General features: G+C 48.5%; 1 pseudogene; it reads right to left on the minus strand.

Moving 5' to 3' along the window:
* Positions 1–3994: 3994 nt before the first annotated feature.
* On the minus strand, positions 3995–4870 carry LOC125389586 (large ribosomal subunit protein uL2 pseudogene; annotated as a pseudogene).
* Between the last annotated feature and the right edge of the window lie 1427 nt (positions 4871–6297).

Genomic DNA, 6297 nt, shown 5'->3' on the forward strand with positions numbered 1-6297 from the left:
TTTTATCCGTAGTCTAGGTTTCCAGGCCCTGAAATGGGGGAAATGTGACTTTAGCCCCCCGCCCTTTTTTGAAGACAGGGTCTTGTTACTGATCTCAGACTTTAGTTCTCCTGCCTCAGCCTCCAAGTGCTGAAAATGCAGATGTGCACCACTGGGCCTGACTGATTTGACAAGAAACACTGTTAGCTGCGTCATACACCTTCCTGCATGTGCCCTCCTCTCCACATTTGACCCCGGTCAGCTTATCGGCTGCTCGCCTCCTCAGTGGATTTGCAGGAGGGAAATCTGCTTCAGCCCAGGCACACTCGCAAGTGTGGGTGCCGCAGCCTCTAGGGTTGGCCTCAAACACTGAGTGTGTTGATCAGTGCCACACTGCTGCGGAGGAATGCGGCCCTGTGGAGGTACTTCATTCTGACAGGGACGGTGTTGCCTAGATGCCTCCTTTTCACGACAGGGCTTCTCTGTGTAGCCCTGACTGTCCTGGAACTCCCTCTTAGACCAGCCTGGTCTCAAATCAGAGGTCGTCCTCGCTAGTGCTGGGACTGGCGTGGGAAAGGTGTGAGCTGCCACTGCCCAGCCTAAGTCTTTTAAATGACTGGAATTTTTAGCCAGATTACAGATGGTGCACATGTATAATCCTAACACTCAGGTAAGCGGGAGAATCAGACATACTAAGTTCGAGGCTAGCCTATGCTTCATGAGACTCTGTCTCAAGATGAAAAAAGTAAATGCTAGGATTTTATTTAAAACAAGGCTCTCATCCGGGTGGTGGCGGCGCACGCCTTTAATCCCAGCACTCGGGAGGCAGAGGCAGGTGGATTTTTGTGAATTCAAGGCCAGCCTGGTCTACAAGAGCTAGTTTCAGGACAGGCTCCAAAGCTACAGAGAAACCCTGTCTCGAAAAACAAACAAAACAAAACAAAACAAACAAACAAAAAAGGGGGCTCTCATATAGTCCACGCTGACCTCAAAGTCCCATGTAGGTAGCTGGGGATAACCCTAAACTACTTCTGTGTTTATTTCTTTGTTTGAAACAGGGTCTCACTGTGTAGTTCTGTTTATCTGGCTAGCCTGGAACTCCTTTATAGACCAGGCTGGCTTTGAACCCACAGAGATCTGCCTGTCTCTGTCCCCCAGGTGCTGGGATTAAAGGTGTGCACTACCTTGCCTAGACAGCCTTGAACTTCGATCCTCCTGTTTCTCACTTCCTGAGTGGTGGAATTACTAGGCAGTGCCACCACACTCAGTCCATGGGGTGCTGGAGATCCAGTGTGGAACCTTGTGCATGCTGGGTAAGCAACCTTGCCAGCAGGTCACATTGTCAGTCTGCACCCTGACTTTTAGAGGAATGCAACGGGATCAAAAAGACCATAGGAAGGCTAATGCCAGAGTATAACTAGACGCTCAGGGCCAGCCTGATCTACATAAGGAGTGCCAGGTCAGCCAGGGCTACAGTTGAGACCCTGTGTCAGGAAGAAGGATGGCCAGGAAAATCGGTCGGTCAGTCCAACTTTGCCTGTGGAGCTTGAGCAAGTACACAGGGAGGCATACCTCAGGATCTCACAGACGCCGCTGAGTCCTGGGGGCTTTCAGGTTCAGCTGCAGATGCTCTGGAACAGCCGAGAGGAGATCTTCATTTGTGTCGTTCTCGTTTGTTCATCCTTCCTGTCGAGGAGACCGGTGGGTGTTCCCCAGCTCCTTAGCAGGATTTGCTTCAGGAAGAATTTAGAGGTCAAAGCAAGTGACCATCTCTCCATACTCCTGAACTGCACGACTGCACATCGACTGCACACCGGAGAGCAGTCTCCACCCCAGAAACTCATAGCTGCTTGACGCGGCATGAGGCAGCAGCCCGTTTTTAATACTCCTAGTAAAACCTGGATAATTGTATCTATCCTAATGTTTGAAATTAGATTCCTTCATTTGTTTTGGTTTTTATTTGTTTTTTGTTCTGTACTTTATGTGTATGAGTGCTTTGCTCAACTGTCTGTCTTTGTACCAAGACACATACATGAGTGCCTGGCGTGTCTCTGGAGTTTAGAAGAGGGCGTGCAGTCCCCTAGAACTGAAGTGTGAGCCTCCACACGAGTGCTGAGAACCAAACCCAGGCCCTCTGCAAGAATAAGTGCTCTCTCCAGGTGGTGGTGGCGGTGCGCGCCTTTAATCCCAGCACTTGGGAGGCAGAGGCAGGCGGACCTCTGTGAGTTTGAGGCCAGCCTGGTCTACAAGAGCTAGTTCCAGGACAGGCTACAAAGCTACAGAGAAAAAGCAAATGACAAAAAAGAAAGAAAGAAAGAAAGAGAGAAAAGAAAGAAAGAAAGAGTGCTCTTAACCCCTGAGCCATCTCTCCAGCCCAGGTTTCTTGGTTTTTTGTTTTTTTTTTTTTTTTTTTGAGACAAGACCTCACAATTATTCTAGGCTGGCCTCGAACTTATTATGTAGCTGAGGAAGACCTTGAATTGGTCTACTTGTTTTTGCTTCCCCAACTGTGTAGCTGTACTTGGTAGACTGCTTCACTTGTTTTTTGGGTATGGATGAATACATTTTATGTGAGCTAGTATAAGTTAGTTTTCTGCTTCCCCTACACCAGGGCATTGTAAGACAAACTTCAGCAACCAGAGCAGGAAGGGAGAAGCTGGAAAGAAAGGGAAAGGAGCCGTTGGATTTAAAGTAGAAAAGATCATGGAGCTGTCCACAGAACAATACCACCGTATATTCCTTTCTTCTTCACAAGTTCAGTCACTGGAAAAATTTTACTTTTGAACAGGCTCTGTGTTGTGGCTGAACTAGAACTCACCCTGCAGACCAGGCTGGCCTCAAACTCAGAGACCCATGCCTCTGCCTCCTGTGTGATTTGATTGAAAGTGTTCACCACCACTCCCAGCATTAGAGATTTATTTGTATTAAAAATTTATTTTACCAAGCTCAAGAGATGGCTCAGTGGTTAAGAACATTGGCTGCTCTTCCAGAGGACCTGGGTTCAATTCCCAGCCCACGTGGCAGCTCAGTACTGTCTATAATTCCAGTTCCAGGAGATCTGACACTCATGGCAAAACACCCATACACATAAAATAAAAAATATTTTTTTTAAAAAAAATTTATTTTACTATTGTCTGTGTATGAGTGCTTTGCCTATTGCTTGCATGAATTGAACCTGGTTCTCTGTACGAGCAATAGGCTAGCCTAATCCATTCCCTTTAAATGGTCTTTATCTGTAGGTCTGTATGCACATGCATATGTTCCTGGCTTTACAAGCCCTCACTGCATGCCACATCTGCCAAGCACTGGACCAAGGGGTCAGGTATTTTCCCTTAATCCTGGCAACCTTGTCAGCAGTGAGACTGACTGTACATGACTAGTTTGAGATGACACAGATTGCAGGTGGAAAACTGACCTACAGGAATGCATGTCCTTCCTACTGAATGAAGGAAGGAAGGAGGGCCAGGAAGCCAGAAAGCCTGGTGGATGTTCTAACTCAAGGCCAGTCACTAATGCCTGAGGTAGTCAGTTTGGAAGGCAGAAAGATGAGTTTTGACTGTTTGAGTGGTTTGAGTCCATGATTGATTGATCCATTGTTTTGGGGCCTCTAGAGAGGCAGCAACACAATATCAAGTGTACAGCATAGCAAAAGCCATCTGATGACCTGAAAGCAGGAGAGTAAACTCCCATAGGCCCCTGCAAAGCATGCCCCTCGTGACCATCTAGTGGTAAAGTCCCCTGTAAGACACGTCCCTCATGGCCATTGACTAGGCGTTACCTCATAAAAGTTTTCACCACTCGGACCTAGAGAAATGGCTCATTTGTTAAGAATACTGCTTTCCTTCTGGAGGATGTGGGTTCAGGTTCTGCCAGCTACATAATGACTCAGAACCAGCTCCCTCAGGTTCCAGGAGACCCAGTGCCCTCTTCTGGCCTCTGGGCACCAGGTACCATTGTGGTCCACAGACACACACGCAAGCGAAACATTCATACAAATAGAAGGGTTTTGTTTTTTGGTTTTTTTTTTTTGCCAAAGGACGTACTTTATTAGCTCCTGAGATCTAGTTCTCCTTCTCCTGTACAGTTTTGGTTCCACGCAGTCGCCCAGTCCGGCGGGCAGCAATGAGACCCACTTTGCGTCCAGCAGGGGCATCTCTTCGGATGGTGGACGATTTGGCAATGTGCTGATGGTTACCACCTCCGAAGGGATGCTCTACAGGATTCATGGCCACACCACGCACACATGGCCAGCAGTTCCTCTGGCCTTGTACTTGTGGTAGGCGCGGCCAGCCTTTAAGATAGGCTTGTCAGTTCTGCCCCCACCAGCCACAACACCGAAGACAGCTCTGTTGGCCGAGGAAATGACCTTCTTGGACCCTGAAGGCAGCTTCACTCGCGTTTTCTTGGTCTCCGGATTGTGGGGGATGACTGTGGCGTAGTTCCCGGGGGCTCGTGCCAGCTTGCCCCTGTTCCCAGGCTTCTCCTCCAGACAACATACGATAGTACCTTCAGGCATGGTGCCCACGGGCAAAACATTGCCGATATTCAGCTGGGCCTTCTTGCCACAGTACACAAACTGCCCGGTGTGGATTCCCTCTGCGGCGATGAACAGCTTCGTTCGCTTCTTAAACCGGTGGGGATCACGAAAAACCACTTTGGCGAGGGGAGCACTGCGACCGGGGTCATGAATGATATCCTTTACAATGCCCTCAATATAACCGTGCCACTCGGTGAAGTCCACAGCTCGCAGGTGCACGGCGCCCTTACGGTGTTTCACGTGCGCGCGGAACACAGAACCGGCGCCTTTCCTCTGTCCTCGGATCACTCGGCCCATGGCAGCGAGTCTGCCGGCAAGCACAGCCGTAAGAGGTTTTGTTGTTTTTTAAAGTTTCCTCCTGTCACCTTCCAGTAGCTTCACCAGCTAGAGACCAGAACTTTAACATGGAATGCCTGAGAGCGTCAGTGACGTCCAGGCAGTTCACAGACAAATATTATCAACGCTTGACCTTCCCTGGAACTCAAGGCAGGCACTCAAGGGAATGATACTTAAATATGGCACCACAGATGTTATGGGCCAGCACAACCTAGGGCGTGCTCAGAGCTAGTGAAAGTCGCAAAAAAAGACGAGAAAGGAAGGCCTTTTCTCTGAGGTCCAAGAGAAGCCCGCCAGCCCTATGATTTCACTGTTTGCCCATCCTGCTTCCTCCCTCCTGCCTCGTGAATACACATACATGGGTGGGTATGTGGACGAATGAACTGGCAACAGGAAGCAAGAGATTACAGTGACCCTCAGCCCAACACTACTCAGAGAACTCGATCCTAAAAGCACTCATAAAATTATGCCACAGAAACAACGTGCAATTAGATATAAATAATTCTTTTTTTTAATTTCCGATTTTATGAGACAGGGCCTCTCTACATAGTTCTGGTTGTTCTGGAACTCACTTTGTAGACCAGGCTGGCCTTGAATTGAGAGATCTGCCTGCCTCTACCTTCCGAGTGCTGGGATTAAAGGTGTGTGCCACCAGCCACTATGATTGAAATAATATTTCTTGCTAGAGTTTTCCTCCTCCTCCTTCTTCCTCCTTCTTTCTTCCTTCTCCTTTTTTTCTTTTTTTTTAAGACAGGGACTCAGTATTAGCCTTTGGATTGTCTAGACGACCTGGAACTGACTATGTAGACCAGGCTGACCTCAAGTTTACACTTTAATCCGCCTATCTTCACTGGGTTTAAAGCTGTGCACCACTAAGCCTCAGTGAGTTTTTCTTGATCATTAATTTAGCTCACGTCAATGCTGAAACACTCCTATAACGTGGCTCCACCCTCGATCTCACCCCCTAAGGTAATCGATTTGAAGTACATAAGCTTCATCAAACTTAGCATTCTATGAAAATTATCTACAAGCGACTTAAAAAAAAAAAAGTACCACTCCGTGAGGGCTAATACCTGAAACTCAGCCACACTTTACAACGGCTGCATTATGTTCTGAAACATGCCTACCCTATGATTATTTAACCTCGTTCCCATCTTTGGATGTTTGTGTTTATGCAAGCTAATTTTTAACCACGGTGGCCTCTGGAGCGGCTCAGGCGACTTTGGCCCGACGCCAGGAAAACAGGACTAACCGGAGGAAAGCAGAAGGAAGCGTTGGCTCGGGAATAGCTGGACTAAACTGACGCTCCAAAGCGCAGCAAGATATACGCCTGCGCAGGGAGCGGGCGCGGGCGGGGCTCCCTCCAGCTCTAGAGTATGGTTTTCCAACTCCGACCGCTGGAGGGCGCTTTCGAGCCAGCGCCGAGCGTTTCCGTCGGCGCCCCG

This window comes from Myodes glareolus, chromosome 6 (assembly GCF_982192425.1).
Source record: "Myodes glareolus chromosome 6, mMyoGla1.1, whole genome shotgun sequence".
Lineage (NCBI taxonomy): Eukaryota > Metazoa > Chordata > Mammalia > Rodentia > Cricetidae > Myodes > Myodes glareolus.